General features: G+C 44.7%; 1 protein-coding gene across 9 annotated transcripts in view; it reads left to right on the forward strand.

Moving 5' to 3' along the window:
- DENND2B (DENN domain containing 2B) overlaps nucleotides 1-23,652 on the forward strand; it is a 240,505-nt gene that overhangs the window by 79,893 nt on the left and 136,960 nt on the right. Inside the window, exons 2-3 of one of the 9 annotated variants that reach the window (XM_045014304.1) lie at nucleotides 13,898-14,145; nucleotides 15,637-15,694. The exons of the other annotated variants lie outside the window; for them this stretch is intronic. The gene's annotated coding sequence lies outside the window, so the exon portion shown is untranslated. The remainder of the gene's footprint in view (nucleotides 1-13,897; nucleotides 14,146-15,636; nucleotides 15,695-23,652) is intronic. 9 annotated transcript variants of the gene reach the window in all.

The following is a 23,652-nucleotide window of genomic DNA, read 5'->3' on the forward strand; positions in this document are numbered from 1 at the left end:
CCTTCAGATTCAGAAAAGTGTAGAGATCTCTGTTATTGCGTGAAATGGAAGTTTACATTGGATACAGGACCCCAGAGTTTGCCACTCTGATTTGTACAGCCCGGTGCGGATACAAAATTTGTATCCACACCCAATTCGTGATCCACAAACATGGTCCTCAGATATAAAGTGGATATCCGCATATTTGCAAGGCTCTGCTGATTTGTGCTGTGGATGTTGACAGGGCAGAGTTTATGGAGTTGCCAAGGAATGGAAACATCCCAACTCTGTTAGAGATGGGATTACATGAAAACACTGATCCAAATGCTGCCTTTGGACTTTGGGAAAGTTTGGATCTGGATCTGAATTCCACAGCTGGCCCTCGTGGCTCTAATGCAGTGTCTCTCAACCTTTCCAGACTACTGTACCCTCTTTCAGGAGTCAGATTTGTCTTGTGTACTCCTAAATTACAACTCACTTAAAAATGAATTGCTTACAAAATCAGACATAAAAATACAAAATGTCAGAGCACATTATCACTGAAAAATTTCCGGCTTTCTCATTTTTACCATATAGTTATAAAACAAATCAATTGGAATATAAATATTGTACTTGCATGTCAGTGTATAGTATGTAAAGCAGTATAAACAAGTCGTTTGTATGAAATTTTTGTTTGTACTGTGCTAGTGGTTTTTATGTAGCCGGTTGTAAAACTAGCCAAATGTCTAGATGAATTGATGTATCCCGTGGAAGACCTCTGCGTATCCCCAGGAGTACACATACCCCTGGCTGAGAACTACAGCTATAATGGGCCTTTGACAGGGTACTGGTTCCCAGTGAATGAGCGGTTAACTCCAGTTCAGCTCCCCTTTGCCCCTGTGCATGTGCTCAGAGAAAGGTATGATTGCTTGGGGGAGGGGGGTGTGTGTGTGTGTGTGTGTGTGTGTGTGTGTGTGTGTGCTGTTTAGTTTCTGGCTATGGTAAATTATTTCACATTCTTGTTATAAATACTTATCTCAGGAAAAGACCTAGCTGACTGTAAATCAGGGGTCGGCAACCTTTCAGAAGTGGTGTGCCAAGTCTTCATTTATTCACTCTGATTTAAGGTTTCGCATGCCAGTAATACATTTCAACATTTTTAGAAGGTCTCTTTCTATAAGTCTAGAATATATAACTAGAAAACATTATTTTCTAGAAAACAAAATTTACTTACATTGTTGTATGTTAAATAAATAAGGTTTTTAAAATGTTTAAGAAGCTTCATTTAAAATTAAATTAAAATGGAGAGCCCCCCAGACCGGTGGCCAGGACCCAGTCAGTGTGAGTGCCACTGAAAATCAGCTCGTGTGCCACCTTTGGCTTGCGTGCCATAGGTTGCCTACCCTTGCTGTAAATGAACTCTTTTTTTTCAGACAAATCTTCCATTGAAGTCAATAGGAGTTTTGTCACTGTTAGGAATTCAGGATTAGTCCTGTAGCATCTCATTTTTGAACGCACACAACTTTTTACGAATGAAATCAGAAAGGAGTTTTGATTGCATTTTGTTTCACATGGTTTATAAAACAAGAAGTTTTCATTATTATTTTGCTCTCCAGCTAATGTGTGTGTGACTATATGCAAGCAAATTATTTCTCAGTCTAATTTCAGAGGCACTTTGAATGCTTTTCACAGCCTTTAGACACAGCAACTAGCGTGCCAGAATTAAAGTAATCTCTCTTTTTTCTTTCTTTCTATATTTCTGCAGTACTGATGTTTGTTAAATTCACTGAAGAGATAATAATGAGGAAAAGAAACTGTGGATTAATAAAGCCGGCTTGAGAGATTGTCATAGTGGACAGATTACACTAGGAGCGATGTTTGCCATGGAACTCACATTACGTTTCCAGAATAGAGAGAGCTTAGAGCAGGGGTTCTCAAACTGCATTGCACTGCGATCCCCTTCTGACAACAAAAATTACTACTTGACCCCAGGAGGGGGGACTGAAGCCTGAGCCTGCCCAAGCCCCATCGCACTAGGGGAGTGGGGGCAGACAAAGCTAAAGCCTGAGCCCCACCACCCTGAGCGGGGAAGAGGGGAAAAGCCCAAGGGCTTCAGCCCCAGGCAGGGGGCCTGCAACCTGGGTCCTTCTGCCCCAGCTTTGGCTTCCGCCCTGTGTGGTGGGGCTCAGGCTTCGGCCCTGGGCCCCAGCCAATCTAACGCCGGCCCTGGTAATCCTGATTGTAACCCACTTTGGGGTCCCAACTCATAGTTTGAGAACCGCTGGCTTAGACTAGTATTGCACTACAATATTTACTGCATTGAATAATCATGTTTTATTATTGATGATGACCTTTTTTTGCATTATTGTTCCAAAAAGGATAGTGTTAAAGATTGAACTAATCTGCTATTTTTTCAATAAAATATTAGCTCAGTATGAATTTGGAAATGTTTATTTTGCCTACTGTGCAACGTCAGGGAGACTGAAGTAATAATGATGAGCAAGATAACAATGTTAAATAAAAATAAGGTATATCTCCATATATTACTATCTCACAGAAGTGGAAGGGACCCTGAAAGGTCATCAAGTCCAGCCCCCTGCCTTCATTAGCAGGACTAAGTACTGATTTTGCCCCAGATCCCTAAGTGGCCCCCTCAAGGATTGAACTCACTACCTTGCGTTTAGCATATACTTGTTGCTGGTAAAAAGTGCTTGCTTGACCTATCTGGGGAATGAAGCCCAGAATAGGAATAGCACAAGTGGTAACCAGCAAAGTGCTTTCACATTACCCGACCAGTGTGTTTCAAACCTGTGCTGGAAGAACTCATTTTCTAGGAAGAAAATCTTGTCTCCATGGTCCTTTCAAATCTTGGCCTTTGCAGTGAGACTGCCACCAAGAATGCCAGTCATGACCATTTGTAATGTTGTCTTTTATTGTATGGACATCTGTCCATTAGGAGCTAGTCTGAGACCACTAAGTCTTTACAATGAGCCACTGAAAAGCCGTCACCAAAGGAGAATGATTTCCATTTACTTCCTATTTTGACCTGGGTTTGAACTAGTGATTTAGAAGGAAAGACTGTGTGTTCTTTTACCATTTCCCTGAGCTATTCAGTTCCCCTTAGGAGAAATTTTCACCTTAGTGTAACAGCAAATTCAAATAGACACAATAAACATTGGTACAGAATGAAACCCAAAGAAAGATTTTGAAAATAAATTTTTTAAAATGAGTGAAAATTAATACTGTGTGTTTCTGCAGTGTCAGTGTCAGAACGAAGTAGTCTGTCTAGACACTTGTGGAGAAAGAAATGAACTGGCTTGTGACTCTTAAGTTTCCTTCAGTGACTTTATCAGATGGACCATCAATAGCCATTTAGTATTAGCCATGTGTCCTGATTCACTCTCCATACATCCCTATGTTGGTGCTTGAAAAGCATATTCCGCTGTTGAAGTAGCCATTAAGTAATTTTATGCAGGAGGAAAACTGAAATGAGAGCTAATACAATACACATGTTGAGCAGTCTCCATTATTAACAGTGTGCTTATGTAGTATTCTTTTCATAATTAGGTTAGTCAGTCCTACATACCCTGTCTAGGAGCAGTTTTTGCGCAAGAAAACATTTTGATGTGATGTGCAGCATACCAATTACAGAGATACATCAGAGCACGGAAAGGACACTAACAATATGTGTATCATCTTGAAATTATGTCATTATTGACTCAAAGCCAAGGACTTATGTTATGCGAAATTCAAAATATTTCTGGTTCATCCATCTTTTATCTGTTTGGAGCATACATTCTCAGCTTCTTCAAGGTCTCCAACATGACTCACATATCATTCACTAAGGCTGTTCGTATCTTGGCTAACCCATGCACCCTGTTTAGCTGTAGAACTACAACTGAAGCTGTCTTGAAATGGGATGTGTCAGTACCACTAACAAAGATAGTAAAGAGTAGCAGCCATGTTAGTCTGTATCTGCAAAAAGAACAGGAGTACTTGTGGCACCTTAGAGACTTATGCTCAAATAAATTTGTTAGTCTCTAAGGGTACATCTACACTACAAGACTATTTCGATTCATCTTAATTCGAATTTCTGGAATCGACCTAATGTAGTCGAAGTTGTGTATCCACAATAAATACAGTAATTCGACTGTGTGAGTCCACAGTAACGGGCGAAGCGTCGACTTTTGAAGCGGTGCACTGTGGGAAGCTATCCCACAGTTCCCGCACTCCCCGCCGCCCATCGGAATGCTGGGATTTCCCACCAATGCATGCTGGGGGGGGGGAAACTGTGTCGAGGGTGGTTTTGGGTAACTGTCATCATTCAACCGTCACTCCCGCCGGCGGGAAATCAGTTCGCGCACTTTTCCTGTTATAAGTGACAGCGCGGACGCCACAGCACTCCACTGCGACCATGGAGCCCGCTGCGATCATCGCTGCACTTATGGCCGTTGTCAACTCCTCGCACCTTATCCTCCACCTCTTCCACAGTGAGATGTTGAGAACTCGGTCGAGAAGGCAACGGCAGCGTGGTGAGGACATGAAGTCTCAGAGTGGCACAGACCTCTCAGAAAGCACGGTACGCCGTGCCGTGGAGATCATGGTGGCAATGGGTCATGTTCATGCTATGGGACGTCGATTCTGGGCCCGGGAAACAAGCACGGACTGGTGGGACCGCATAGTGCTGCAGGTCTGGGATGAATCACAGTGGCTGCGAAACTTCAGGATGCGTAAGGGCACTTTCCTTAAACTGTGTGACTTGCTGTCCCCTGCTCTGACGCGCCAGGACACCCGGATGCGAGCAGCCCTGACTGTGCAGAAGCGAGTGGCCATAGCCCTCTGGAAACTTGCAACGCCAGACAGCTACCGCTCAGTAGCGAACCACTTTGGTGTGGGCAAATCTACTGTGGGGCTTGCTGTGATAAAAGTAGCCAACGCAATCGTTGAGCTCCTGCTCTCGAAGGTGGTGACCCTGGGAAACGTACAGGTTGTCATAGATGGCTTCGCCGCAATGGGATTCCCAAACTGCGGTGGGGCTATAGATGGGACTCACATTCCTATCCTGGGACCGGCCCACCAGGCCAGCCAGTATATAAACCGCAAGGGCTACTTTTCCATGGTGCTGCAAGCACTCGTGGACCATAGGGGACGGTTTACCAACATCAACGTCGGGTGGCCGGGCAAGGTTCATGACGCGCGTGTGTTCAAGAACTCTGGTCTGTTTAGACGCCTGCAGGAAGGTAGTTTCTTCCCAGACTACAAAATAAATGTTGGGGATGTGCAGATGCCTACAGTGATCCTCGGGGACCCAGCCTACCCGCTAATGCCCTGGCTCATGAAGCCCTATACAGGCGCCTTGGACACTGACAAGGAACTCTTCAACTACCGGCTGAGCAAGTGCAGAATGGTGGTGGAGTGTGCTTTCGGACGTCTCAAGGGGAGATGGAGGAGCTTACTGACTCGCTCGGATCTCAGCGAAAACAATATCATTGTCATTGTCATTGCAGCTTGCTGTGTGCTCCACAATCTGTGTGAGAGCAAGGGGGAGACGTTTATGGCGGGATGGGAGCTTGAGGCACATCGTCTGGCTGCTGATTACGCTCAGCCAGACACCCGTGCGATTAGAAGAGCACAGCGGGAAGCGCTGTGCATCCGGGAGGCTTTGAAAGCCAGGTTCCTCAGCGAGCAGGGTAACCTGTGACTATTAACTTTGTGTATAGAGAAGCGGAACCTGCCCCTGTTTCTTTACCCAGTTTCTGTTGACTCTCCTCTACAGTTTCATATCCCGTTCACCCCGTTTGCCCCCTTCCAACACACGTGTACAAATAAAGTTAATAGAGCATTGTTCAGCAACAACCTTCTCTGGACTACTGACTTCGCGTGAAAGGGTTGACACAGGGACGGTGACTGTGCTGGGTTGGGTGTGCAGTGATGTAGAGACCGCTTCTAGACTATAGGACTGATAGGCTCCTGCTCGTACAGCGGTCTCTGTGGTGAGGACTGGTACAGGTGCGTGTGCAGGAATGGGTGAGGGGTGCAGGCTTTGTGACGGAGTTTGGGTGCAGGCTCTGGGCTGGGGGTTGGAGGCGTAGGAAGGTGTGAGTGGTGTGTGATAATGGGGAGGAGGTGTAGGGGGTTGCGGGCTGGGGGCTGATGGTTTGATGCATTGTAGAGGCTCAGGGCTACGATAGAAGGGCAGGGTGAGGGCAACCTGCCTTGCCACTTGTGGATGGCATGCTCAATGACCCTGGGGCAGCAGACAGCATTTCTGCGGGTAGCCTCTCTACTGTGAGACAGGGACGTGGCGCGGCAGGGTGTGTGTGAGACGACACGCCGGGGGAGGGGTGGCAGGTGGGGGCTGGTACCTGCTCCAGGCAGGGAATTGATGGGGCTGGGGGAGACCCGCGTGGGACAGGGCACGATCCAGGCATGGCCGGTGGAGAGACCCACCTGCAAATATACCTGGCGCAGGGCACCTTCCGCCTATGAGCAGAACATGAAAATCACCCCACAGACTGACCAGGGTGACTAGAGGCTGCACTCTGTGAGTGACCAGCTGTTGATCTTGCCCCCATATCTGTACCACTATTAACGGTGAAAGTCCTATGCAATTCCCAAACCATTCTCCCCCCTTCACGGAAAGTATTCTGCAAAGAAACCTGACGGGAAAAGAAATTACCAAAAAATAAAAACTTTTAATAATGAACAGCACATTAAGGGAAGGACTTCTCAAAAGTAAGGTACTGAGAGCGTTTTGTAAGTTTAGCACTCTGCTGTGGTGCATTAACATTTTTCACGTCCCCTGGTGCCCCTTCCTCTAGTCATTTTGGGTGATGGTGGGATTGGACTTTGCGGCGGGGGGCGGCGGTCGCAGATGCAGTGAAGGGGAGCTCCGTCGTCCTTCCTGCGGTGCTGCAGAACATCGACCAGGCGCCTGGATCAGGTAGGGATACAGTTGCACCTGTGTGACGGGAAAAAGTGAGTGAATTCCATAGAGAGATTTTTTTGGTCAAAAAAGAAACAAAGTCTACTCAGTGTGTGTGAACAAGAGCAAGCACAGCACCTCTCTCATGAGCACTCACTCGGGGAAAGTTCGATTTCTCTGGGTTCGCTTTCATTGCCTGTGGTATTGCACTGCAGACCAGAGAAGCGGGGCAGGAAAGAAGAATCCATGGAGCGGCCAGGCATGGTAAGCCTAGTTTTTTTTGCAGCTTTAAGTTGCATCTACAGCACTGTCCTCCTGCTGCAGGCAAACATGAAAGCAGAATCGGTGCCCCTGTTGCAGCCCCTCGCGGCCGTTCCCTGTTAGAGATCCCTGTATTCTCCCACTCTGCAGCCTCCTACACGTGGCTGTACAGTGACGCTTCTTGTTATGCAAAGGAACAGTTAAGCACAACCATTAATAATGGTACACAAATTACTCTAATTACATGCAGGAGTCTGCGCGCGACATCACACTGAGGAGAGTGTCACGGAGAGAGAGAGCGCGCATGCTGGAGGAAAGCCAACAGAACCCTGGGGCCTATGCTGCCATGCTCGTGAAGGTGCTGGTCCCCGAGTTCCAACTGAGAGCGTTGCATGGAAAAGTGTGCTTCCTCAGGGCACCCAATAAGCAAGCCCTGCCCAGGAACCTCATGCAGAGGCTTGGCGATTACCTCCTGGAGAGCTTCCTGGAGATGTCAGAGGAAGATGACAGTTCCATCCACCTGTACATAGACCTTGTGTTCGCCTAGTTGTTTTCCCAGTTTATTTAAAAAATAAATGTTAACATGTTTGAAGCAGTTACCGATTGATCCGTCTCCTGAATCAGGGTCCGTGGTAACGGGTGGGGAGTGTTGGTAGGGGATCTCATTGATGGTGACGAAGAGATCCTGGGTGTCGGGGAAATCTGTGTTGTAAGCGCTGTCGACTGCCTCGTCCTCTTAAACTTTCCCGTACGCGAACATCTCCGAGGAGCAGTCCGTCGACAGTATCCCATCCTCTCAGTCCACGGTCACTGGTGGGGCAGTGGTGGCAGACCCACCGAGAATGGCATGCAGTGCCTCGTAGAAGCGGCATGTCTGGGGCTGGGCTCCGGAGCGTCCGTTTGCCGCTCTGAGTTTCTGGTAGCCTTGTCTCAGGTCCTTGACTTTCACGCGGCACTGCATTGCATCCCGGCTGTATCCTCTGTCTGTCATGGCTTTGGAGACCTTCTCGAAGGTCTTTGCATTCCGTTTGCTGGAGCGCAGCTCCGAAAGCACAGACTCATCGCCCCACACAGCAATCAGATCCGAGACTTCCTGGTCAGTCCATGCTGGGGACCTCTTTGTAGTGTGAGATTGCCTGGACTCCTCTGGTGGAGAACTCTGCATCGTTGCCGGTGCTGCTGAGCTCGCCCCGATGAGCAACCAGGACATGGGATTCAAACTGTCCAGACAGGAAAAGGAATTCAAATTTTCCAGGGGCATTGACTGTGTGGCTGGTCAGAGCATCCAAGCTCGGACTGGCGTCCAGAGCGTCAGCAGAGTGTTGCACTCTGGGATAGCTCCCGGAGCTACTAAGATCGATTCGCATCCACACCTAGCCTAATTCGACATTGCCATGTCGAATTTAGCGCTACTCCCCTTGTCGAGGTGGAGTACCGAAGTCGAACTAAAGAGCCCTCTATGTCGAATTAAATGGCTTCCTGGTGTGGATGGGTGCACACTTAATTCGATTTAACGCTCCTAAATTCGATTTAAAGTGCTAGTGTGGACCAGCCCTAAGGTGCAACAAGAACTCCTGTTCTTTTTAAAGATAGTAAAGGCAATGGGCACTCAACACTTTGAAGAAGGTGCTGGCACCTTGCAGGATTGAGTCCTGTGCCAGCACTGATATCTCCAGTTGCTGTAAGAGGTACAAGAGTGCTGCCATTGAGAATTTGTTCGTTTATGGGAGTCCAAATGTGAAGATTTGGGTGCATCATGTTAGGCTCCTAAATCCACATGTAGGTTTCTGTAGTAAATGGTCTTATTGTCAGAAGTGTTGAGAACATACAAATCTCACTGAAGTCAATAAGAGCTGCAGTGCTCAGCCCCAGTTTTGAAAATCAGAACCCTTATTTTTTGAGCCTATCTAGTTTTAGGAGCCAGATTTTAGGCAGCCAGGTTTGAAAATCTTGTCCATCGTGCCCGAATTGTACTATATGCTGTAATAAAGCAAGCCTGAGGAGAGTTTCAGTTAGAATACAGGAATGATTTAGTTAAGTTAATGATGCTCTTAGTCTAATTTATTAACATTGATATGATGTGATCCTTGAGCCATTTAAAAAAATATTTTGGCAGTGAAGTAAAGGCATTATTTAGTAAGGTTAATGTATTAATGGTGCTCTTTAACCAGAATTAATCTCTGGTGGTATAGAAGCTATAGAAAAAACTGGAATCAAGTTAAGAGGCATAATTACTTTTGTTCCCTCCTTCTTTTTAAAAAGGAAATCATGGAAATTGCAAGACATAACAACTTTGCTGAGTCCACCCATCCACAAAACTGTAGCTGTATTATGAAAATACCTTTATGCTGAGCAGTGGACTAGAGCTAATGAGTAAACAGGGTAGTTCCAGTTTTGGATTTATAGAATGAGCTGTTTTATGTCAGACTTTCTAGGCACAACCGTGTGCAGCAGCCCTTACAAATGGGCTTTTCCATCTGCTAGGACATTTGGGAACATAATATAGACCTGAGCACTACTGGTCCAAGGTGCCTCTTGGGAAAGACCTGCTAGACATTTCTGGGCCTGATCCTCCATGGCACGTGTCAGTATGCCTCAGCTGAAGCCCATATAGTAAGGGCCTAGTGTAATGAAGTGGAAGATCGGGCCCTCTGTCTCCTAAGGCAGTATAATGGCATTCTATATCTCAGTTTTTCTCACAAGGCAGTATCTAGTTTTGTATGAGGGAATAATAAAGCACAGATTGGGATTTATGTTAATAATGCAGTGTTTGAGTGTAAACCGATGGGGGTCTGTTTTTATATTTTTATACTGTCATGTGCTTGAAGGTATCAATATATGAACATGCAAACTTGATGGAGGCATTAAATCAGCTAAGGAATGCTGTGATATTTGCTATATGTTGCTACTCCCAGCTTAAACCAGTTTCTTGTCCTATAAATCAGCTAAGTTTGCCCTGAGAAAGGGGTGGGCCATAAACTGCGCCACCCCAGGCATAGCCCCAATAGGCATTGTGACTCAGAGACACCCCTCTGAGGCATGGTTTCTTTCCCTCTTGCTCCAGAGTTGGGAGTAGTAAATTTAGGCTGGACAATACCAGGCTGGCTTAGCTGCTCTAGCTAAGGGGTGGTGGGGGGAGGTTTCTTACTCTCCTGCACAGGTGGAATCCAAGCCACAATCTAGCTCCAGGATACCAGTACAAAACTACTGATATGTTTCTTAGTCAAGAATTGACTAGAACTCACACTGAATAAGGTGTTCCGTTTGGGGGCAATGCTTTTTATACAGATACTTCTACAGGTATTGGTTTAACAGCTGCATGTGCTAAAAAAGCAGCTCATGTAATAATCTTGTACCTCTCACTGAAATAATGGCAGAAGCACTAGGAAAATCGCTCCTGTACATAATCATCTCTGTTCCACACTGCAGCAATTTCCCAGGCGCTGGCAGATGACTGGATTATTGCAGTAGCTGAGCAGGTTTAACCTTTTCTCTGTGCAATTTCGTGGATGTTTCCTTCCTGAAGACAAAATGCATTGACACTTGTCTACTAATGCTTTAGCTGCTAGAGGAAGGCATGTATCTGAAATGTTGTTTGCTTTGCTGATTGATGTAAGATTGATGTGATGGGAAAGCAGAGTACTTACAATATTTAAGTAGGGAGAAAGTGAGGTCACTGGTTAATCCTCTTTTTCTATCACAGCTTGGAAATGCCAGGCTGACTCACCTGTTTTTCTGTATAAAGGGACCTTCCCAGGGAAGCAGCTGTTCCTCAGTGGGGAAAGTGGGGCAGTAGGGAGAGCTTAACTGGTGCAGCAACTTTCAGACACAACATAGGAACAAGCTCACTCTCCATTTCAGAGCATTTGAAATTGCTGTCTCCATTTGCTGCCAGTTTGGAAAACTGATGATGATAAAGGAAAACTAAAAGCTGACAGTGGTAAATTAGGCAGCTGGCAGACACATTGCATCGTTTCCAAGCACTTGGTGAAGATAAAAGCATTTTCTTGTGGATGCTTAGCTGCTCAGGGAGTCATCCTCTGTTTCTCTCTAGCCAGTACCTTCAGCCATGTGGATCTTAAGGAATATGTTCAGTCCAGTGATCTTGTCCAATACTGGAGTGTGTTATCTAGTGGGCTCAATACAGCTTTACTTTTCAGAAGCAAATCAGTGATTTTGTTGGCAATGGATAGTAAAGCTGCTTCACGTCACGAAGTTCCAGGAAAGAATTTTAAACTGGTTGCTCCTGCCCTGCAACTTTGAAGAAGCAGTCCACATCCATTCCCCGGTGATGGCTGGTAACTTTCAGATAACCTTAACTTTGCCACTGAATGCACTGGAAGTCAATCTGTCAGATTCAATGGTAGGACTTTCTGTTTATCTTGTTCCTGTTAATCATTAATGGCAAGTTCTTCCCTTCATACATACAAAGGGGACAGAGATTTGACAGACACAGATAGAGCATGTTCCATTTGTTGCTTGAGAAGTGGAGAAGTAGGATTCCATAAACAGCAGGATGCACCAATCCAAGGGGGTGAAATCCCTGCTTGTTTTTATTTCTCATCCGTACGGAGTTGATTGATTAGAACTTCCAACTAAGTTTTGAACCTGTAAGACCAGCTAAGGGCAAAGTGCGTGACAGTGGCATTTAAAATGTGTGACAAAGATGTCAGATGAGGAAGAGAAATAGAATAGAACAGGGGTAGGCAACCTCTGGCATGTGTGCCGAAGGCGGCATGCAAGCTGATTTTCAGTGGCACTCACACTGCCTGGGTCCTGGTCACTGCTCTGCGGGGCTCTGCATTTTAATTTAATTTTAAATGAAGCTTCTTAAACATTTTTAAAACCTTATTTACTTTACATACAACAATAGTTTAGTTATATATTATAGACTTATAGAAAGAGACTTTCTAAAAATGTTAAAATGTATTACTGGCATGCGAAACCTTAAATCAGAGTGAATAAATGAAGACTTGGCACACCACTTCTGAAAGGTTGCCGACCGCTGGAATAGAAGGAAAAGAAGCTTGAAATTCTGTAGGACCGATTTATTTAAATAGTGTTTTCTATAGCCAGGGCTGTCCCTAGGGGGGTGCAGGGCCACAAATCAGCCTGTATGGACCCCCATTAACATTTTTTTTATACAGGTGAAATCTGGTGTGGGGAGGGGACACCAGTGCTGGGGATCAAGGGATGATGGAGAGTCACAGGGTGGCTCCTGTGCTGGAGGCAAGGGGCCCCCTGTTTTGGGGGGGGTCCCTGAAAAGGTGGGATGCAATGGATGGGGTCAGCCTGGCATTGGCATGTTCCGGTGGGCGAGCAAGAAAAAGAAAAACAATGTGGCTTCCCGCTGGTGAATGCGGGCCCAACCCCTGCTGCCAGCGCCAGGTCCCCTGTTAACCCCCTGGGACGGCCTGCCCCCTCCCCCCCGACCCTCAGGTCCCCCTGGCCCTGCAGGCACCCCTAACCCCAATCTCCGTGGGCCGGCCTAGAACCCCCTGCATGACACATGCACACTGAAGCACAGGGCCCTCCAGAGCGCGGGTCCCAGAGCGGTCGCCCCGATTCGCCATACTGTCTATAATCAGTTTCATAGTTCAGCCTGCCTGGTGTCCGTAATCTACACTAGTATGCCGGAAGATAATACCAGAGCTGAGCTGATCAGAGGTACAGAGTGGAACAATAATTTTAAAAGTTGACATGCTGCTCATTATGTGCAATACATGGGATCTGTGTGGGGCTACAACCCGCCAGAAACCTGTATGTAGGCATTTGTGGGCATTGTTCATAGCCTGAGAAAGCAAGGTCTGTTAGCAAAGACTTTTATCCCCTTCATACCCACAGCTGACCTCCAGAATTAAATGGGAGTATATACTCTCTACCAGTGTAAACCCTGCACTCCAGTATGCCCCTGGAGATATGATTCCGATCAAAAGGAGGGATGTCATCTATGATTTTGTACAGCGGAGAGGTATGCTTTTGACTCATCTGAGCTAAAGTCAGCTCTGGTGAAAGCAGGTGCTAATCCACTTCCTTAGAGAGGTGATGTACTCATGCTAGGGTGCCGTTTGGCTCAACAGTGACTTAGTTCTCTATTCTGTCTAACAGTGCTGGAATGGAAGCCCAGCATTAAATACTCTGCTGCTTCCAAGCTTTTCTGTGCTGCGTTGGCTCTGGTGCCCATTTTTTAAAGTGTTCTAAGAAATTCACATTCTGGGGTAGAAGATAGCTTGGATCTCTATCATTCGGATAGTCATTGAATGACTAGCAGGAGTTTCTGGGTCTGTGTTTAAATATACATCAGTATTGTGATCTAAACTCTGAGGTTGTGAGAAGTGTAATTTAAAGCCAGAATTTGGCCTTGGATTTGTTGTTCCAAGTGTTTATTAGATGCGGTTCCATTTTTAGTCTGGTTAAATCAAACTTGTTGTTGTAGTTCGTTTTGTTTTTAGAGAGCAAAGTTGAACCGTTTGGTGCAAGCTTTTCATTGCTCTTCATCCGTACGTTCACTTGCTGGCACAATCTAATTTCTTTCAAATAATCTTCATGTTCTTGGCCCGGTCTGATGCTATCAATGTGTCTTCCTGTATGGGCATGTTCTGAATAAAAGGATGTGTAATGGAAATATATTCCCTCTTCTCGCTGCGCTAGCGGACTACATTCTTAAGTATTGTATATTGAAACATCAGTCTCATTTATTTTTCCACCCTTTTGTTCTGTGACAATGGGCAATACAGTGTTTTCTTTCTCCAGATTGTTATAATGTGCAAATTTTCATAGAAAACTAAAAGACATACTGGCAAGCTCCTTACAAAACCTAATAGGCCAGCAGAAGAGTGTAAAAGTAAACCCACAGCTTTATAAGAAGCCAAAGCATCAGAGGAATGAAGCATTCATAAAGATACCCTCAAATATCATCCAGCTCCCCGCGCTGGCTTCAGATACCATTCTTCCTGGATATGTAGAGATGAGAATTGGCCTTGAAGGCTCATTTCAAAGTGGTGAGTTATGTGCATGTTTTCTCTATACCTATATCCTGTTAACATCTACCTTACAAGTAGGATTTTCAAAAGTGCACGGGATTGGACCTAATTTTCCTCCCACTGACGTCAATGATAAAACTCCTGTTGACTTCAGTGGAAGCAGAGAGAGGCCAACGCTGAGTGCTTTTGAAAATCTATCCTCCCAGCCCATGTTATCCTGTAGTCTACATGGCACTCTGTGAAATGGGGCTGCTTATTGCTGATGTTCTAAAATCCAAAATACTAGTTCCAAATTAGGAGCAGATCCAGCTTCCAGTGAAATCAGTGGAAAGATAACCATACATTTCAGGGAGAGCTGGATTTGGCCTTGAGTGTACTATTATGTAAAGGATTATGATAATGACTGGGCTAGTGAACAATTCACAACAAAATATTTGTTTAATGAATGTTGCTTTATTTTTTCTGTTAATGTTTTGTCCGTAAACAGATTGCAAAATTCTTTGATTTATTCATTATTGCAAAGTATTTGCAAGTTTCTTAGCAAATAACTTTTTTTTTTTTTGGTGAATTTCATAAATTTCTTTAGTGAATAATCAACCTTGGCCTGCAGATTACTTGTGGGTTGTGAATATTCACTTACTGCATGGCACGTTTCCTTATTATCTGAAATATGTCACTAAACAACACAGAATGAAGAGCAAATTTTACAATCAACAATCATCCTACTTTAAATTTTACAATCATCCAAATTTAATTTTTGGTAAATATTCAAAAATTTGGGCAAAAATCACTTTTCATAAATGATCACCTAGTAAAAACTAAGGGCCTAATTCTTCTTTGACTTACACTGGCGTAAAGCTATTATATCTCCAATGACTTCTATGGGCTTATGCCTGATTTACAACAGTATAAATCAGAGGAGAATAACACCCCAAAGTACTCAAATATTTGCAGAAAGTATAGAAAAAAAGGAGTCGCACATGAAGTGGAATAAAAATGGACTCAAATTCAAACAAATATTTGCAGACAGTTTTTTCTATTTGTACAGCTCTGGACAATGTTAAATATAAACATGTTAAATATAACAAAGGGTTACATTTGCCAGTTTTAGCTGGAATTTATTCTGTATTCAACAAGAATTTGATTAAGATCATGGTCGTTTGAGACAGGACAGGTGTATTCAGTCAAGTCTATCCTCTTGTAAGGGCAGGATACAGTCATGAAAGAGATGACCTGTTTTTATTTACTTCTGGGTATTTCTGTTGTACTCAACATAACACCTACAAAAATATATTCTGTACAGTGTCTGTGGTTTGTTGTATGTAACTGTATAGGTTTTAAATAAATCACAGTTCACAACTTAGTACAATACACACATGAACTGTGATTTGTAACCTACAGACTTAGACATATCAGCCCTGTAGCTTGGCTGGGCCACAGCCTTTTGTGTCTGTCTATATAGCTGCTTTGTTGGAAGAAGTTGAACAGCTTTTCTCTGTCTCCTCGCAGCTGGTGTATGAAGTGGGATTGATTACCCTGCAGTGTGTTCCTGACCTTTGAAGAAATAGTAAGTACACCTGTATTCATAACGTCTTCTCTTCTTCCTCCTTCTCCTCCTCCTCACCTTTTGGAACCTGCACTGTCCAGACACAGTTCTCTAATCAAATGCTTTATTTTTTCTGGTTTCAGGTGCTGAGAAAGATCCTACTCTGGGTTTTTGTTCTTTTGGTTGTTTATATAAAAGCCCTGTATCCCAGAGGATAATTGCTCTAGTTTCTCCTTTTGAAATACTGTTATCAATGTCAGCTATGTTCCATTAAAAAACAAAAACAGTTACTATTGCTAGAAAATTGGCATTTGGTCATTTCTGGGAGTGGGGGTAGGGGGGAATTGCACTGGATGAGTCACTTGAATTATTGGTAGCTCAGAGATGGTCAGTGTGAAACCCACTCTTATGGCCTACCGAGGGCAAAGGAGTGAAGATAAATGCTTCCAAACCAAACCAGAGAGGAAAGGCTACTATGTGTCTTTAGACACATTATTGTAATAAGTAAAGCAATACAATAATAAACAGAAAACTCTATGCCAGGTTTATGTTGTTTCATTTTTAACCAGGCTTTGTAAAAAGGCTTCTCTCTACATTGTGTAATTCTATTGCAGTCTCATGATATGAAGCACGTTTACTGCAGGCCACTGGTTTAGAGTTTTGTTTACATAGAAGAAATCTGCACAAAGTTGACTGCGCTGTGACTGATGTTTGCAGAAACAGTGACACAAAACACAAGGCCAAATGATAAAATGTGGGAATGAGGCCTCCGAGAGGTCTAGCCACAATAGGGACTAAGTTTAAAAATAGGATTGTGCGCGCGCGCTCTGTCTCTCTCTCATATCCTCCCCCAACCACCTGATGCCGTAGGTAACAAATATATTGCCATCAGACAGAACCAATGCGTGACGTTCAAGTGCATTACGGTCACACTGGGTTGGTTCACAAACATTACATTCAGACAGGGCTGGTGTTTGAGGCGGAAATGCACTGCAATCCAATAGAGCGGGTGCTTCATGCTCTGTTGTACTGGAATTCATTTTTTGCCCACGTAGTGCAGGGACCTCAGAAGTGGCACAAATATTTACGGTGCTAGTCTCTTGTGAAATTTTCTCAGCTGATGTGTGACACAAGCAATTGAAATGTGTGACAGATGACTAAAATGTAGAACACCCGTGTTTCATTGCATGTTGCAGCCCAAATAAAAGATGGTTAACGGTTTTTAACTGTGAAATGTGTTTTTAAGGCTGTTTTCTCACTATGTGAATTAACTAAACCAGTTTATAAAAAGAAAACTGGAAAACAAATTAATTCATGCAGAACCACCACAGAAAGACACCTCATATGAATCATCAGCAGTGTTTGAACTATCAACCTTCAGATCTCCAACACAGACATCTGCCACATGACCTAAAGAAATAACTGTTATCCTCTATGTAGATCAGCCACTAAAGGGAACTTGACACATACTTTACCAGTGCATTACCCAATTCTTTGCTGGACAGCAGTAGAGTATTGGGAATTAGGATTCCTTGGCACTATTCCTGTCTCTGGAAGGAGTGTGTGGTCTAGTAGTTAAAGTAGCAGTTACAGCTAGGCTAGCCAAGCAATAGATTTGGCACGTTTATTTTGAAAAGCAGCATGTTTGAGTGGGTGAAACTTGGAACTGCCATATTGGAGAGTTGGGTAAAATACTGGCTCCACTGAAATCAATGAAACACCTGCCACTGACTTCTGTGGAGCCAAGATTTCATCAGTTCTGTCTGACATGTCTATGCATTAGCTGTGAAGCCTCAACATTTTTAGGCTTTTTAACACAAAGTGTGTTCTTGTTGAACCAAACAGCATAATCATAAGAGTTTCTATTATGTACTACTCTTAATATGTTCAAGGGCTTTTTCAAAAGGCCATGCATATTGTACATTTTTACAGTTCTTGGTATCAGCAACAAGTTAGTTACAATCATTAGCAATAACATTAACATCAGTTCTATCACGTGTACATTTACAGTTATTTTTGTCATGCCAAGCCTTTGGTTTAGACAAATAATTCTTTAGATCAGCTTGTTTAATATCCCTTTAGAATCTTTGTAGCTTTTTCTTGACCTCAGGGTCTTCCTTGACATAGGCTTTTAGTTTATCCACTTCCTTGGAGTTTTAATATTTTAGGGTTAACTTGTGGCTTTTATTTGCAAGGTTTAATCCTTCCCTTCCTCCCTGTCCAGTAGGGTCAAAATCTGAACTCTTTTTTGTAACAGAATCCATTGGCTGGCTGGGTGCGTCCTTTTTGCTAATTGCTATGGGCAAGTCTTTCTCCCCCCCAGTTAGTCAGGTCCCGTATATACTCAATCATAAGCCGGTTTGTTTATAAGCTGACCCCCCCCCGCAAGATGGATAAGTAAAAGTGGAAAAAAATTATAACCTGTTCATAAGCCAAACCTATAATTCAGGGGTCAGCAAACTTTGGCTCCTGGGCTGCTGGTGCTTCGCGATGGTTTGTTTACCTTGAGTGTCCGCAGGCACGGAGGTAAACCTAACTAAACAAAGTTTCCCAGCGTGCCAGCTGCTTACCCTGATGGGCTGGGACAGCAACTAATGGGGAAATTTTGGGGGGGGGAGAAGCTGGGAGTCAGGGGAGTAACCCCTGTGATGATCCCACACCTAGCCCGGGACCCCCCCACTCTCCTCATCCCATTCCATCCCTTCCCACCTTACCTGGGGAGGGCCAGGGGAGGATGTCTCTGACCTGGCTGGAGCCTGCTCTGGCAGGCCGGGCGGCGCAGCCGGAGCCTGCCAGCCCCGGAGCTGCAGCTGCTTTGGAGGCTGGGGGTAGAGCAGCGTGGCCAGAAGTGGAGAGACTCTGGCCCTGCCTCTTCCCTTCTGTCTCTGCTGGCTGTGCTGCCTCTCCTTGCTCCCTTTGTTGCGGGGAGGGGTTGTGTCCCACCTCTCCCTCTCTATACCCGTTCATAAGCCGACCCCCATCTCTGGTGCTTCCCTTTTTTACTAAAAAAAAAAATTCAGCTTCTGAATGAGCATATACGGTAATTTGCATCAACACAGACACTAGCTTGTTTACTAGTTTTCAAATCCTCAACCTTTACCAATTCCAAGGCCAGTCTCTGTCTTTAAGAGATACCATCCATTTTCACTAGCATGTTAGACTCAAGGTTCTTTTGCCAACCTCTGCTTCCACATGGAATCAGATGTCAAGTCCACTAAGAGACTACAAGTCACATCCAAAATATCTAGAGATGAGAGTTTACCTGCCATCCCCTGTATTCCCGAGAGATTAACTGCACAACTGTCCTGCTCTGCAGATTCAGCTGTCCAGTCTTCCCTCTGAACCAGAGATACAGGCTGTTTACTCCAAGAATCAACATGGAGACAGTCCTATCTCAACACCATTGTCTCCCCGACAAGCTGGTTAAGCTTATAGGGCTGTTTAAACTCCCTAGTAATTTTTATTCCATCTGAAATCTACTCAAAGCTATCCTCAATGGATTTTTTTCAAAACAAATTCAGTGGATTTATTTTCATTTGAAAGATTTTGGCACTAGGCACCAACACACTTTCCTCAGAAGAGACTGTTTACTGTCAACAATGGCCTATTAGAAGTCAATGGAAACAATTCCTTTTCACAGACTTTACCAAGAAAGTCCTTTCCTTCTGCAATATCATGCACTGCAACAGATTCTTTCTGAACTTTGTTTATGTCCAGAACCAACTTTGGCAAAACAGACAAATCACCAAACTCCTTCTGAGTTTCACATACATCCAGAATCACTTCTGGCCCATCAGGAGGATTTTCACACAACCCCCTTTACTATGCTAGACTTCATAGTCACAAGATTAGAAGCATTCTCTTCCTTGTTACAAGTTTCCACACTGTCAGTAGGTAACATAGTCAAATTACCTTTATGCTTTCCTTGTGCCCTGGCTATGATATCACCCTGATCAGACAAGGGTGTCATATCTTTACCCAGCAACACACTAGCAACAGGCAACATAGAAGCTCCTGGTGGTGGCTTCACAGCGCTGTAACTTACTCCTCATCCACACTGGCAAGGCACATACGGCGCTGTATCTCCCTGGCTACAGCGCTGCATGTACTCCACCTTGATGAGAGGAATAAAGAGAACAACGCTGCTCGCTGGGGTGCCAGTATAACCAGTGATTAATCTTACTACGCTGTAACTGACCTCTGAAACCTTCCCATAATGCTTTTAAGTAAAGATAACACTCTTTGTTTTGTTGTGATGCCTCTGTTTGTTTTGTTGTGAACTCGTGGCTCACGGAGCTGCTTATCTAAAAAACAAACACAGCTCCTGTTTGCTGTGAATGAGGCAGGCAGGGGGATCCCTTTAGAATGGCCACAGCTAGTGTTTGCTTGAGGAGAGAAGGGCGGGAGGTGGGGGGGGGTCCGTTTCGGAGCAGCTGCTTATCTGGTCTGTGAGGAAAAAAACAAAGAAGGCTATTTGCATTTAGTGAATGGAGAGGGGTGGGGGAAAGGGTCGGAACTTGCAAGGCAGGGAGCTGACACAGTCAGCTCCAAAAATCCACTCTCTCTGTCTCCCCCACACTCCCTGTCACATTCCACCCCACCCCCCTCTTTTGAAAAGCATGTTGCAGCCACTTGAACGCTGGGATAGCTGCCCATAATGCACCACTCCTAACATCGCAGCAAATGTGGCCACACTGCAGCGCTGGTTGCTGTCAGTGTGGCCACACTGCAGCACATTCCGTACACAGCTGTACGAAGACAGCTTTAACTCCCAGCGCTGTACAGCTGCAAGTGTAGCCATACTCTAACAGACGCAGGAATATTTCCTTCACTGTCACAATTCTCCACACTGGTAACAGGTAAGGTATAGGGATACTCATCTTCCCATAACCTGGCCTTTCCAAACTGCTGATTAGACAAAGCCATCAGCTCAGAAGGCTGCTTATGCTCATCTAAACTTTCTTTGCCTTTCCCTCCCTCAACATATAAACTGCTGTTTCTTACAGATTAGTCTCATTACACTGAGCTGCTTTAAACACATCATTTCTACTGTTTTCAGGCTTACTTTCACAAACTTTACTTGCCAGCAATCCATCACTCACCAAGACTGTACCCTTTTCTTCCTCAGGTAGGGCTTTAACCTGATCACCAACTTTAATTTGCTCTAGAGAAACTTCTTCCTGAGCCTTATCTAATTTTCTGAGATACCAGACAGACACAGAAATTTATCTGCTTCGTTGCACAGATAAACGGCCATCTTCCTCATTCAAACATTTGGAGAAACCCTCCATAGGCAAATCCTTGCCCCTAGTAGAGACAGGTTCAGGATTATTTCTTTCCTGTGACTGGTTTATGTCATCAATTTGACTGAACAAAGTTTTAATATCTCCAATCAACATATCCTTAGGCAGTAACTTCCTTACACTAGCTATAACTTCATGTTTAACGCCATTCCATTCAAGATGGATTCTGGCTAAAGGCACACTTACAGTAAACTCGTAGTGGAGTACAATATTCACACTCTGATTTGGTAAATAATCTTTCTCTTTGACAAAATCTTTTATAGCAAGAGTGATGTTAGAAGCTGTAATTTGCCCTAAACCGCTTTTACCCTTGACTTTTACATTCTCTGCGCAAGTTATGGGGTTACCTTCACCTGAGCTAACAGTAAAAGTATTTACATAAAAGTAGCAGTGTTGGGGTAAATTTGGTTGTACACAGACAACTGCTTAAGAGTCAAACAACATACCAACATTGTTACAAACTGGATAGATTCTATCCCCATCTTTGTGGTTGAGAGGAACTGGTTTTTCAGTATGATTCAGTTCCTACGGTTTGTTTATTCTCTTGAGTTGGAGCTTGTCTGTCCACTTTTGCCTTACCTTCTAGTTCCTGCAATCGAATACATGCCATTTTTTGTTCATGTTCAAAACACAGGCGTTCTCTTTCAGCAGCTTCTCCTTCCATATCAGCTATTTTTTGCTTTTGTTCAGGTTCTAGCTGCTGGTTTCTCACTGCAAGCATTTTCGCAGGGTCTGCTTCCTTGTCACTGGGCAATTAGCCCCAGAGCAGGAACTGAATAATCTGTTTTTTGCTTAAAATACAATCCTCTCTGTAAGCACAATTCTTTCAGGCTTTTTCTGTCAGGATCTTGATCATGGGTCAATCGCTGTAACTGATTTTTAACCCTTAAGTTCTCCAATATCAAAATTAAATTTTGACAAGCATATGGTTCTGATCCAAAAAGCTAATTAACCTGTGGTAATGTGTATTCAAGCATGACTACGCCACTGTGACCGGGGTCCTAATGGGGGCCAGCTGTGGTCACTCAATTAGGATGAACTGCAAAGAATGGGGCAGACAATCCCCATAAAGCTCATGGATATTCCAATACTTAGATTCACCAATCCAGCATAAAACAGCTTCTTTATTACTTTACTGGTTACTCAGAAGTCCAAATAACACAGTTCCCTTAAAGTTGTCCAGCCTCAGGCCTCCATCCAGGTACCCACATCAAATATGATGAAAATTTCTGTAAATCTTGTTTCATCATATTAAAAGGAAAGGTTCTACCAATCCCAAAGGATCGGACACATTACCTCCCAGGTTAATGACTGTTTCAGATCTTCCCCAAATACACGCTACAGCCAATTCTTATTAACTAAACTTTATTAAAAAGCAAAAGAGAAAGAGTCTGGTTAAAAGATCAATATACATACAGACATGAGTTCAATTCATTGAGGTTCAGATTCCTAGTCAGGGCCGCCCAGAGGATTCCGGGGGCCTGGGGTCTTCAGTGGCGGGGGGCCTCCGCTTTGGTGGTAATTCGGTGGCGCGGAGTCCTTCCGCTCCGGGACCCGCCGCCAAAGTGCCCCGAAGCCCCATGGCGGGGGCCCCCTGCCACCGAATTACCCAAAGCGGGACCCGCCGCCGAAGTGCAGCCAGGGTCTTCAGCGGTAATTCGGCGGTGGGGGGTTCCCGCCGCGGGTCTTCGGGGCCCTTCAGCGGCGGGTCCCGGAACGAAAGGACCCCCCCACCGTCGAATTACCGCTGAAGACCTGGGCTGCACTTCGGCGGCGGGTCCCGCTTCGGCAGTAACTCGCCGGTGGGGGGTCCTTCCACCCTGGAGTGGAAGGACCCTCCCGCCGCCGAAGACCCAGAGCGGAAGAAGCTCTGGGGACCCAGGCCCCATGAGAGTTTTCCAGGGCCTCCGGAGCGAGTTATGGACCCTGCTCCAGGGGTCCCGAAAAACTATCGTGGGGGCCCCTGTGGGGCCCGGGCCAAATTGCCCCACTTCCCCCCCCGCTCTGGGCGGCCCTGTTCCTAGCAAAGATGCAAAAAGACAGAGGAGTACTTGTGGCACCTTAGAGACTAACACATTTATTTGAGCATAAGCTTTCGTGAGCTAAAACCCACGTCATTGGATGCATGCAGTGGAAAATACAGTAGGGAGATATATATACACAGAGAACATGAAAAAATGGGTGTTGCCATACCGACTGTAATGAGAGTAATCAAAATAGCTCACCTTAATTGATTACTCTCCTTACAGTTGGTATGGCAACATCCATTTTTTTCATGTTCTGTGTATATATATCTCCCTACTGTATTTTCCACTGCATGCATCCGATGACGTGGGTTTTAGCCCACGAAAGCTCATGCTCAAATAAATTTGTTAGTCTCTAAGATGCCACAAGTACTCCTCTGTCTTTTTGCTGATACAGACTAACATGGCTACCACTCTGAAACATAGCAGAGATGGTGAGCTTTGTAGTTGCAAAGAGTTCCTTTAGAATTCAGTCCATAGCTCACAGTTCAATGTCCAAATCTCATGTTCATGGCATACCAGCATAACTGGGACCTTAGTCTTGCGACTCATACTTTCCCAATGAAGTCTAAGCAGATCTGAGATGACAGAATCAGGACCCAAGGATCTTTTATACAATTTCATGTCTTTTGACAGGTTTGGATTTCCTTGG

This window comes from Mauremys mutica, chromosome 4 (genome assembly GCF_020497125.1).
Source record: "Mauremys mutica isolate MM-2020 ecotype Southern chromosome 4, ASM2049712v1, whole genome shotgun sequence".
NCBI classification, from domain to species: Eukaryota; Metazoa; Chordata; order Testudines; family Geoemydidae; genus Mauremys; species Mauremys mutica.